A 12,903-nucleotide genomic window follows, 5' to 3' on the forward strand; every position below is an offset into this window, starting at 1 on the left:
GGCACTGGCCTCCTAAGCCAGGGATTGTGGGTTTGAGTCTCATCTGGGGTGATTTACAGCAGAGTGGCGCAGCGGAAGCGTGCTGGGCCCATAACCCAAAGGTCGATGGATCGAAAACATCCTCTGCTAACTGACTTTTTACCACTCACTCACTGCATTCTAACATGGTTGGTGAAATCATCCACAGGTTCTTAAATCAATGTGCGGCTGTTCGACATTGGTGCTTTGCGTTAAAACATTTTTAGTTTAAAACTAGTTGAAATCAAGAATCGTAACTTTGAGTCACAACCTATGATCCATAGCAGAGTGGCGCAGCGGGAGCGTGCTGGGCCCATAACCCAGAGGTCGATGGATCGAAACCATCCTCTGCTAACAGACGGTTGGCTTTTATAGAACAAGGATTCCAAAACATTTTGGCGCTTCTTCTACTGCCTAACATTATTGCATTGCTCCAGTATTTTCAAAGAATACAAAAATGTTCAGGTCCATTGTGTAGTGATCAAATGCACATTAGCCGATCAAAATATTACTCATTGTAAGTCAAAAATGACATTTTGTGTTGTTCGGGGAACGACATTGGAACTTTTTTGTATTGACATAAAAGCCCCAGTGGCCTAATGGACAAGGCACTGGCCTCCTAAGCCAGGGAATGTGTGTTCGAGTCCCATCTGGGGTGATTTAAAGCAGAGTGGCGCAGCGGAAGCGTGCTGGGCCCATAACCCAGAGGTCGATGGATCGTTAAAACATTTTTAGTTTAAAACTACTAGAAATCAAGAATCGTAACTTTGAGTCACAACCTTGACTCCTGGCATGGCTCTGCTGACACCTGCTGCTGCCATCATCATTACTTTAAATATGAATCATATTACTGTCATCATAAACGAACATCTTTCTGCTCTCCCTCCCCACAGAAGCCTCTCTGGATGGTGGTTCAACGTGATGGTGGTAGTCCCTGCAGTGGTCCTCTGCAGGGACAACCACTATCAGGTCTGAGACAGCAGGTCCACCCCGATGGGGGTCTCCAACGGAGGGCTTGCGAGGAGCGACAAAAGGTCCGCGAACCATCTAGGGCCGGCCAGAGCGGGGCTACAAGCAGTAGGCCACCGTCCTGACGGACCTTCACCAGAACCCCCCGGGAGAGGAGCAACCGGGGAAAAATGCGTACAGACATGACATCGGCCATGCCTGCACATGCCCTCGCGCAGGGGGAAACACAGAGGACAGTGAGTGGTCTCTCTGAAGGCAAACAGGTCTACCTCGGTAAGACCGCCTTTCCACAGGAGTTCCACCACCTCGGGGTGGAGTCCAGTCCCGGGGCCTCGGCCCCTGTCTCGACAGGGCATCTGCCCCCCATATGGCCAGAGCCCGCAGGCAACGCCGAGTGACCTTGATCAGACGGCGCTGGTTTCCCCTCAGGGAGAACCCCTTGGCCCTGGGCCACCACTGCAACGGTCTCAAGTGTAACGGGCCGCAAAGGATCACGTAGGATGCTGCTGCCAGGAAACCTAACAGTCTCCAAAACTCTTTCACAGTGAGTGGCTGGCCTACCTTGTCCTGCATGGCTGCAGAGAGGATCGAAACTACTCGAGCGGGAGACGGATGTGCTCGCATCGAATCCCAAACAACGCCCAGGAAGGTGGTCCTATGCACCGGGGACAGCACGCTTTTCCTGCCATTGAGTCTCAGCCCCCAGACGGTTGATGTGGGCAAGCACAACACCTCCATGTTGCGCTAGAATCAACCGTCATCTATGTAGTTCAAAATGCGGATGCTCTGGAGACGCAATGGTGCCAGAGCAGCGTCCACGCATTTGGTACGGGGCCTCCGACGCCGGAAACGAGCGCCTGGATCCCGCGGTGAAGGGCCGGGAAAAGGCCCCAGCCGTCCCGGAATCCTCCGTGAGATCCATTTGTGATCCCCACCTGAAGACATCCGGCGCTCTGCCTCGGCACGAGCTGGCCGGAGCTGCGGGGAGCATGCCTCATCGAGCCGCTCCTCGGTGAAGAGAGCTCGACGGGAAAACGGATCTTCCTGCACAGCTAGCCCCGCGCCTAGACAGACAACACAGGCGTGCCGTCTGAGTCACTGCCCGTAATAAAACGGGTGCAAGGAGGGACACATTGGACAATACCGCTCAGCCATTACTAGGTGGAAAAACTTCACACGCACTAGATGAAGGCACAGAGATGAAGGCACAGAATGGTCCTGCCCTTCGGGTCCCTTTATAGCGCCCTGGTCCGGCCTCTGGCTATGATGTACCAGCTCGCCATTGGTTAAGTTTTACACGTGCTTCATGACGCGGTCACGCAGGGGCGTTCCCACAGCGTCTTTACGCAGCTCAAGTTCCCTGAGAGGGAACAAAGAATTACAGTTATCCAGTCTAAAAGTAACAAATGCATGAACTAGTTTTTCTGCATCACTTTGAGACAGGAAGTTCCTGATTTCCGATATATTACGTAGATGCAAAAAGGCAGTCCTTGAAGTCTTCTTTATATGAGAGTTGAAGGACATATCCTGGTCGAAGAGAACTCCAAGATTTCTGACGGTGCTGTTGGATACCAGAGCAATTCCATCCATAGAGACTGTATCACGTGACAGCTGACTTCGAAGGCGCCTGGGGCCTATCATGATAACTTCGTTTTTTTCCGAGTTTAACATCAGGAAGTTGCAGATCATCCAAATTTTGATGTTTTCAAGACAACCCTAATGTCTAACAAGCTGGTTGGTGTCTTCTGGCTCAATCGATAGATACAGTTGAGTATCGTCTGCATAACAATGGAAGTTTAACTTACAATACTACTCATTGTAAGTCAAAAAATACATTTTGTGTTTGGTGAACGAAATTGTGTGAATATGTATGTTTGCAAGGGGCATTATTCCTGCTACAACATCCATCCATAAAACACTAACAAACTGTAGCACTAACAAATCGTAGAACTTAAATTGCACTTTTCTATAACATGTTATAGAAACTGCTTATTTGATGAAAATTTTACTTTCTTGTTACTTATTCTGCTGAGTTTGTATCTCTATGGTGGAAATGCACTTATTGTAAATCACTTTTTATAAAAGCGTCAGCTAAATGACATGTAATGTAATGTAATAACTCCAAAAAAAGATCCTTCATTTGTCAGGAATATGCCTCCCCACAAGGTCTGGAATGCCATTGTTACCGAAGCGTGATCTGTTACCCGGAGATTGTGGGAACACAAAAAGAAACACAGAAATAGAAAAATTGAAGTAGTACTCTGAGCATAAGAAAGGTTCATTAAAAGGCTCTACATTCTCCTGCCAGGGAGCTCCGTATGCAATTCCCCCAGTGCTAACCCTCTGGAGGCCATATATATTTAATGCCAACGTGTGATCAATTAAATACACATGTGATCCAAGGCCGGGATGAATTTGGACTGGTTAACAGGTGACCAGCACAACTTTGGTTTTTAGGCAACATGTAAAAAGCTATTCAAACAATGACCTTCAGTGTTTACGAATCACATTTAAATCAAGAAAAAACTACTACAACTCCATTACTTTAGGCAATCTATTCATCTTTAGGTTACGAAATCTTCCCTAGAGACTGCATAGGTTTTTTTGAATGTGGTGATAAGCCAGAGGGACATTTACTTGCAGCAGGCCGGTAAGAAGAGGGCAAGTCCTGCGGGGATCAGAGCTTGTTGCTTTTTACCCTTCTGACAAAGACTCCTGCTTTACACCCACACACATTCAGTACCCAAGGGGGGAGGAACCCCAAATTGACACACACACACATCGTGTCTCTCATCTCTCATAGAAAGAGGCTATGTCTATTCTGAAACATTAAGCCTGCGTTCTTTCCCTACGAGGCCTGGAGAGGATGTAAGCCAATTCCAAGCTCTGCCGACTCCCAGGCGTCTCCTTTCCGAAGCATGCTGTTAAATCAGTGTGACGAAAACAGAGATAAGACCATGCATCTCATTTCCTGCGGCTGTGCATCACTGTAATCTTAGTTTTACCGCAGCTATGTGGTTAACCAATTGGTGGTTTTATACCGGGGTCCGTCTGCGTGGTTGTGTGCTGAATTTTGATGTTTTGGTAAATCGCTCGTCCGGGGAGAAATGAAAGCTTCTCGTCAGTGTTAACAGGATGATGCAGTGGGCCATTTTACGTGTTCTATCAAACATTCCGGGAGAATCTCACAGGACCATTGGAACATTGCAGACCAGAGATGGGGATTCGAGTTTGAGACTCGGACTCGAGTGCGACTCGAGTCGCACACGGTGACTTCAGACTCGATTTGAGACTCGAAAGACTTGATACTCGACTCCGACTCGAGCTTTGGGACTCGTGAACAATGTTTAATTTTAGGCACCGGCCGCTGCTGTGCCATTCGTCGTGAGCTTTGGTTACAAAACCTTTCAACAAGACGGCAACAGCGCTGGCGGTCCAACCGACGGTTCGCTGACGTCGGGACGTATGCACTCCAGTGGCGGACCGTTTACTCTGCGATCTCCTTAAATGTCTCTGCTCTGCTCACTGAAGCAAAACAATACGTGGACAATAAATATCAGAGCCAAGAGCAGCGAGTGTAGTCAACTACTGCTGCTAACACATCCCGTCGGACCAGGATTATTTATTTATATCCGTTAATGAACTTTTCTGCTCTTGTTACCCTGGTAACCGCTGTTATTACAGACGGTTGCGTCGATTCTTACTGTGAAAATCTACGAACTTCCAGTTTAGCGACTACACTTCGTATTTTCATTTTATGGGAAAAACCACAAAAAAATTAAGTAAAGAGTAAAGGCGTAAAAAGTTGTTGGTATGTTTTTTTACGGTAAAAGGGACGTTGATAAGAGATGGGGACTCAGGTTTGAGACTCGGACTCGAGTGCGACTTGAGTCGCACACACGGTGACTTCAGACTCGACTTGAGACTCGTCCTCGAAAGACTTCAGACTCGACTCGGACTCGAGCTTTGGGACTCGTGAGCATCTCTGTTGCAGACCCAACTAAAGCCCAGAAATCCTCCGTAGGGTTTCCCACCGTTTTCACAGAAATATGTCCCTGTCACTCCGTCCACAGATAGCAGAGACAGGACAATATTTGTGTTTCCATTGCAGTCATCCAAACTGTCCCTGTGTCATAAAGAGACGGAACCACCTGGAATGGGTCACGAGGCAGACAAAGAAGGGGCACAACATTCCAGTCATAACTGTGCATTTTATTACATCACACCTCAGTCACAGGTTGGATCAGCGCAAGAAAAAAGGGGGAGCAAACATAAATTTCTTTAGATACTGTCAGTTATAGATTGGTAGACAAGGAGACACTTTGTTTTTTTTATTATAGCAGTTTCACAACCTGGCTCTTGGGCCATGACAAAAATGGAGCCACAAGTAGCAGATGGCACGTGTAATTTATTAACAAAATATCATTCCCGCACACACCAAGTGGGGGCATGGACGAACGGGTCGTAAAGACAAATGGAAAACTGGCCAGGTGCTCCTGCTGCGCAACCAGGTCACATGTGAGCACTGTCACACTCGGGCTGGGGCAGGTTGCAGGGAGGACTCAAGCGCAGAGTTTTTCCAATCAAAGTGCTCTTTATTCCTAAACAAATACAAGACATGCTCCAACGACGAATGACGTAAGACAATGACGCGACAAAGGACAACAGGCACACAGGGCTTAAATACACAAGGAAGGTGCAGGTGATTGGACACAGGTGGAGACAATCACGCAATCACAAGACAAGGCAGGAAGTGAAGTTAACCCAGGACCACAAGGAACATGAAACTTCAAACTAAAACAGGAAGAGGACCAAACCGTGACAAGCACATTAGGAAAATTAAATTTCCATTTTATTAATTTGCCCCATATAATGTTGGGGAAACACTGCTTCTTCAAGGTGGATGTTAGAGCCAATATTATAACAAAAAGTGTAGGTAAAATGGAAAACGTAAGGCCCTCAAAAAGTTATACTTAAGAAATGAAAGTTCCTCTTGTGCTGTTCAACACGTCTGGCTCACACAAATGAATAAACACTCCACAAAAAGAGGTACGCTTGTCGAACAAAATCATCCTTGACAGTTGGCAGCTCACCATGATCCTGAAAGTATGTACAGATATATCTTCAATCACAGTTTGTACGAGCAGGAGTTCACTTGTTTATGTTTGGGTTCGATGTGTGTATGTCCTACACACACTGGCCTTTTTCTGTAGTGAAGCAATAGTGTGTATGTGTGTGTGTGTTTCATTCTTGTCTCCTGCTGCAGCCTTAGCAGTAGTGTGGTTAATAGTGCACTGCAATACTGCACAGCTTCATGTGTTTATGAGTGTGTGCGTGTGGTCCTGACACACACACACTTTCCCCCGTCTTTTTCAATCCCTTGGGTATTTTTAAGGGTTCAGTGGGGGAGCATTATGTGTCCGCTGGCTCCTGGGGCGTGGGGGGGGTGGGCCTTCATGAGCAGTGTGTCACCTCCACTGCTGCAGCTCAAACTGTGTGTGTGTGTGTGGGGGTGGGGGAGGGAGGGGGGTGTGAGTGGGCCTACAATATCCTCGAATGCCAGCAGGCTCCCCTTCCCTTTCAAGTCACGCGGCATCTTCGCCTCCACCCTCCGTCAGACCCTCTCATCCAAGCAGTAGACTACAAGATATTTACTCAAGTGTATATTTAGACGAGCCAAGTGAAATCAAAGAAATATCTGAGGTACTTTAACCCAGTTACAGTTACTTACAAATTCAGTCAGTAAAAGAAGGAAGTGTTAGCAAGTCAGTGATGCAGCAAAACGTGAAATCCCCCCCCCCCCCCTTTCTACACCCGTTTCTCTTAAATCTCTCCTTCCCTGACCTTCTGTCTCTTTTACTTCACATATCTGGATGTCATCTCTTCTCTCATGTCAGACCGGCTGTGCTAATCTCCCAAAGGAGCATGGCACTGCACATCCAGCACACATACACACAAAAACACACGCTCACAAACACAGGTTTAGGCTGTTCTTGTTCTAATTGTAGTCTGCAAAGGAGCAATAGAGAAATGAAACAAATTGTGTTGTCTTGTCTACAGCAGCTTAAACTCTGCTATATCTCGTCCAACGAATATTCAAAGAATACATGAAAGACTACTTACAAAAATGAAAGCGGTCCAAAACCAACTATAAAGACACACTAATAGATCACAAAGAGACTCCAAAACAACAAATAAACACGCTATCCAAAGTTAAAAAAAAGAGTTAATCCAGAGAAGATTTAAAAGAAATACAAAAGGACTTAAAGGAGAAACAGACTGATCACTAGAGACTCACAATGACCACAAAGAGATGCAAACCGGCTGCTGATTCCGAAGAGTCACACAATGACTATAAATAGACATAAAATAACTAGGGCCGGGACTTTATCGCGTTAATTAAGATTAATTAATTACAATGTGAATTAAGATTAATTAATTACACAAAAAATAACACATTAAACATTTTTTAGGCATTTTTACACTTATTTTTTGCACCGCGGAACGTTTCTCACTGGATGAGTTTCGGCGGACCGATTATACTGGAGCACCAACTAGCGTTCATGACTTCAGACAACAACAAACCACAGTGAACATGAACAAAGAAGCTGACGAGACCGTGTCGGGTGGCCCCATGAATGGGAAATTTTAGTACAAACGGATGGAAGCGTCGATAAGAGCATGGTTGTGTGCAAGCTATGCAACAAGGAATTCGAATATCACCGCAGCACATCGAGCCTCAAGTATCACCTCAACGCAAAACAATTAGCAGCTAGCGTGGACGTTAGCCCGACTCCGAGTACAAGGACCCACACCCAACCCACACTGCACCAGATGACTGGTTTAAGGACCAGGGTAACTAAGTCCACGTCTGAAAAAATAACCAATGTTCTGAATGTACTTGTAAGTATTGGTCTACTTAAAAAAACATAGTTTACAGAAGGTCTACTTACCTTTAGGCTACCTGAATTTCTGAAAGTACTATATTTCTAAATATGCTATTGCTACACTGGAATTGGTTGAACAAAAATAAAAATCCATGTGAAAAAAATGACTTCTCACTGTTCTCAGGTCAAATATTTGTATGTATAATATATGCGATTAATTTCGATTAATTAATTACAAAGCCTCTAATTAATTAGATTAATATTTTTAATCGAGTCCCGGCCCTAAAAATAACATAACTGATAAATTACTTTATTCTGATTTAATATGGTCAGACAATTCTGCTGCTCCTTTGTTGATGAAATTCAAATCTTATAATAAAGCAGTCAATACGTATTTGTACAATGACAGTATCGTCTTAGTTCTGTACAGAATTTACTACATATGAGTATTATGATGTATTTAAGAATACTTGGAACCACAGATTGAGACCATAAACCACACTCAGAATTGTTTTTACAAACAGGGTAGTCACCAGAGGGTAAATGTTGATGGGTGCTAAAATCAAGACTTGCCTGCAACATTTCACGCATTTCACTTTCTTTTGCTGTGACTATCCAGAATCTAATTTCCAAATGGATTCATGCGGAGTTGTTTGAAGAAGGCACAAGGGGGATTCTGACAAGTGTGTGTGTGTGTGTGTCTGTTCCTTCACTTTTATGTTCTGCATGTGAGTCTTCTGTGTTCATTTTGTGAAAAGTGTGCGGCCGAGAAACCCTGTCATTGCCTTTGTAAGTGTGTGTCACACAGCTGACTGCCTCCCTCCAATCTTTTTCCTTCAGGAGCCTGGATTTGGAAGGGCAGCTCTGCTTTCCAGTTTCAAGCAAATTTGCCATCTAAATGAGTGGAGAGAAGAGAGGTAAGGTAAAACCTGATACCTTGCTGTGAGCTGTATGTGGAGGCACTGCATTAAATATTAGTCCGCTTTGTGCTAAAGTGCAAGCTAACTATGATGGTGGGATTAAGTGGCAACAAGTGGTCCTACAATTGCGATCCACAAAAACTACAATAAGAAATCATGACTGCATTCTGTTTTTCTAGTGGCTGATCTCTGATAATATTATATTGTCATGTTGTAATATTGTAATTGTAATGTGTTTAATTGACAGGATGAAAACAAATGTTGCATTCAGTTATATTGTGAATATGTTCACATCTGTAACCTTTTTGCTTCAAAAATGAACTTTTTAGTACACAGCAAAATTCCAGTATTGGGCAAAAGTATTGAAGTGCAGAGTTGAAATCACACTGCAAACTCTTACAGAGTCAATTGTACGGAGGAGTCAGAGTCATTATCCAGTGTCAAGATCAGATTCATTTGCAACACTTGGTAGAGTTAAACTCTTTGATAGGATTTAAATGTAACTGCACAGTGTCACACTTCTTGGTGTAGGTTTAACTCTACGTACTTGTGGATTGGTGAGGGAGCGCCAGGAACCATGAGGTTGGTGATTCGGACCCTGGCTGCTCCATGTCCCATGTCAAAGTGTCCCTGAGCAAGACACCTACCCTGAATTGCTCTCTAGGCTAAAATGTGTTAAAATGCAATATAAGTTACTTTAGATAAATTATGTTGTATTTAAAAATGAGCAGATTTCTTTTTGACACTTATTCCGAGTTAAATTGTTAACACTTTGAGTGTTAATTTAACACTGACAAGATTGGGACAATATTATCACCAGCTTAGAGGTAAAATTGAATCTCACATAGTCAATTTAACTCTCTGAAATTTGCTGTGTAGTTGAATAATTGCATTTCCTTTTATATGCAAAATACAAGTGTTAAAGTTATCAGCCTGTTCCAAATGTGTCTGAAACTTAACCATCATGAACACAACATCACATCACTGCAGCTCTGCAGTCTGCTAATCTGGGTTCCAAATTGATGTCAGCATTTGTCATCCATCTCATTAAAACTTCAAAATGTGTGTCACAGTACAATAGCAAGAAGAAAAGGGACAAGAGAGCTCGTCACCCTGTCAACTTTGACGCAGGTCAAACCCAAACCCATGCTCTGGCATGTTAAAAAAGGACACAAAACCCATCAGTGTGCAATGATCTAAATGCAGCGGTGTAACACGGCAGAAGGCGAACGTAGACCTCCTGAGGAGAACAGTGCTGGGTGTCTTCAAACATTACCCCTGTATTTCGGGTGTCTCAGCATGTAGAGCAAATGTCGCTGCACAATCTTGGGAATACACTCGTATAAAAAAAAGGAGGCATTCTGTGATCTAAATCCGAACAAGAGCAGAAGGGCTGCTCTCACTGTAGCATGAGCACAGCATGCCGAGTGTTGTGATTAAAGAAGCTTCTCAGCCGTCAAACCTAAAACCGTCGTTTTATTGAGAAATACATGTACAAATTGTTTCTTACAGCCACAAGTAAAACCTGATCTGGTTTCTTTCACAAACCACAAGGATGACAAGTGTTGTTCTGCTTCCACTGTAGGTGGAGTCATTTATCACAGCAGCAACCACTACCTCCTCCTCCCCTTCATGTTCTTCTTCTAATTCAGCAGCTCCCGAAAGTGACACCCACAGCACCTGCTTCCATTAGATGGATAACCACCTCCAACACGTCAAATAAAACTCCCTCTCAAACTTCAAACCACGTTAAGTTCGACCGAAGTTCGAGCAGTTGCTGTAGAGGGGCTTTCTATCTAAAACTCAGAGGCAGTCAAAATCCGTAAATATCCATATCGTCTAGCTGGTCTGATTTACAACATTTTGAATTGTTTGTGTTGTTTTAATGAGATAGACCTCATAGCAAACTGTATGCAACGGATGAGGCTGTGGGAAAGAGAGCAGATGATCGAGGAGAATCGAAAATAGCATCCTGCAATATCGAACCCAAAGTTAGCAGAAAGATAACAAGACATCCCAGCATCCCGGCGTGCTGCTATTAATAGCAAATATGGCGGCTTCTCTGTGCGAGTGATTTAATTATTTGTGGAGGCTGGGAAGAGAGTTGCAGTGCCACATCACCTAAGGACGTGGTTGTCCCTGCAGTGGTCCTGCCGTACACCTGTTCTGCTACTTGCAATTACTTGTATCATTTCTGTTAGAGAAATTGAATGTATTGTACATCTTTTACATTGTTGATTCTGTACACATGACATCCATTGCAGTCTGTCCATCCCGGGAGAGGGATCCCTCCTCTGACGTTCTCCCTAAGGTTTCTTCCCTTTTTTCCCCATTGAAGGGTTTTTTCATATTTTGGGGAGTTTTTCCTGTGCCGATGTGAGGGTTTCGGGACAGAGGATGTGTACAGACTGTAAAGCCCTCTGAGGCAAATTTGTAATTTGCGATTTTGGGCTATACAAAATAAAATTAATTGAATTGACGTCATGGATTTCAAAATGTTATATAAGATACTGTACTTTCTTTAAAAAAAACATTTCTCTCCAATCCCCTCACACACAAATACTCATACCGCAGAAGAACGGCAGTAACAAAAACCTTCAATCTCCCCTCCGTCTGACACACAAGCACACCAACTGACTCATTGGAGTCGACCTATTCGTGCCATCTCCCTTAAACACGCTTGGAGCTCACATAGATGGAGGGGGAGGAGTGAGAGACGGGATCATTACTCCAAATATAGCGATCGCTACACCGCTGCACTGGAACTCATGTGGATGCAGATTCAAACTTTGAGATTTGAATCAAACCGCAGTGCATGTTGTTTTCATTGATCTATGTGACATTTTTTCACAGGCAAACAACACAAAAAAACGACAAAGGCTAAAAACCCAGAAAGGCTAGTTTGGCTAGTCCCAGGAAAAAGCGCAAGTGGGCGTTGCGTAATTCTCCATCCCAGCATTTCAGCAAAAATTAACTTAGGGCCCGTTTTGTGTGTTTCTGAGACAACAATTCGTAAAAATTTATCACAACCCAACCATCATACAATCTTGCCCTGCCCATTTGCTTTTCATAATTCATTTGGGGTTTCACACATTGGTTTGCGCCCAACGAAGGGCTCTTATGCAAGCCTCTTGCCCTCATACTTTAGATTAGACCGGCGTAACGCGAGGAGGACGACAACGTGTTCTCAGATAAAAGCATCGGATCCTCATCAACAATCGGCGTTATGATAGAGTCAGTCTGACACGGGAGCCAGGATGGACGGGCACAACCACAACGAGCCTTTCCTCCATTCTACAGTGATGTCATTAGCACTTTTCAGAAAAGCAAACAGATCTTCAGATAAAGCCAAAGCGCTCAGAAAAAGAGCCACTGGGTTCTTTTAAGTCCTCTATGCCAGACTCTTTCCTTGTCAGGAACAATTGAAAAAATACTCTGACCGTCTATGTGGAAACAGGCTCTTATTTTATCCAACCAGGCTTGTTGATGCCCAAAACCCAAAGATGTTCCCCCAGACCACAACCAAAACGACGCAAACTACAAAATGAGATGCCTCAAAAATGATTTTAGCCAGCAACATGTGAACTTTCCACAGTACTTACTCCTATGTATCTTAAAAGCATCGGTTGCTGAACTGAACGTCATCACGCCAACTAGTTTGCCTTTTAAAGCTTCATTGTGTAGACTTGCTTTCATCTCCCTCTATTGATCACTCAGAGGCCACAACACGAATCATGCATACTCATTTGAGATGTCCAAGTCATGGGGTGCATTTAAAACACAGGTAGTCCTCAAAAGCCAATGCTCAAGAGTCAAAGAGCTCCAAAGGACTACATGAGAGCCTTCAATAGGTGCTCACACACAAAGGGACGAATGGATTGAACCAAAATGAGAACATTAAAGTTATTAGGTTGTATGTTAAAGAAACGAGGGGGAGGAGAGTTTAAAGATCCGTAAAAAATGTCCACCTATGGGTCCATAGAGAGAGAAGGAGAGAGAAGTGCTGATCAAAGCAGAGAACACATGGGCTGCATTACTAATGACCCTTTTCTTCCTCAGACTATCAGCATCAGCAGCCACCTGCAGCAGAGCAAACGGAAACCAGAGGT

The 12,903-nt window shown here is 44.2% G+C and overlaps 1 protein-coding gene and 1 non-coding gene across 2 annotated transcripts in view; one reads left to right on the forward strand and one right to left on the reverse strand.

Moving 5' to 3' along the window:
* LOC119222625 (kelch domain-containing protein 8B-like) overlaps positions 1-12,903 on the reverse strand; it is a 293,155-nt gene that overhangs the window by 241,646 nt on the left and 38,606 nt on the right. The window lies entirely within an intron of this gene.
* On the forward strand, positions 604-676 carry trnar-ccu (transfer RNA arginine (anticodon CCU)). Its single transcript has one exon. It is a non-coding gene; the product is annotated as a tRNA-Arg (tRNA).

This window comes from Pungitius pungitius, chromosome 1 (genome assembly GCF_949316345.1).
Source record: "Pungitius pungitius chromosome 1, fPunPun2.1, whole genome shotgun sequence".
Classification (NCBI taxonomy): domain Eukaryota; kingdom Metazoa; phylum Chordata; class Actinopteri; order Perciformes; family Gasterosteidae; genus Pungitius; species Pungitius pungitius.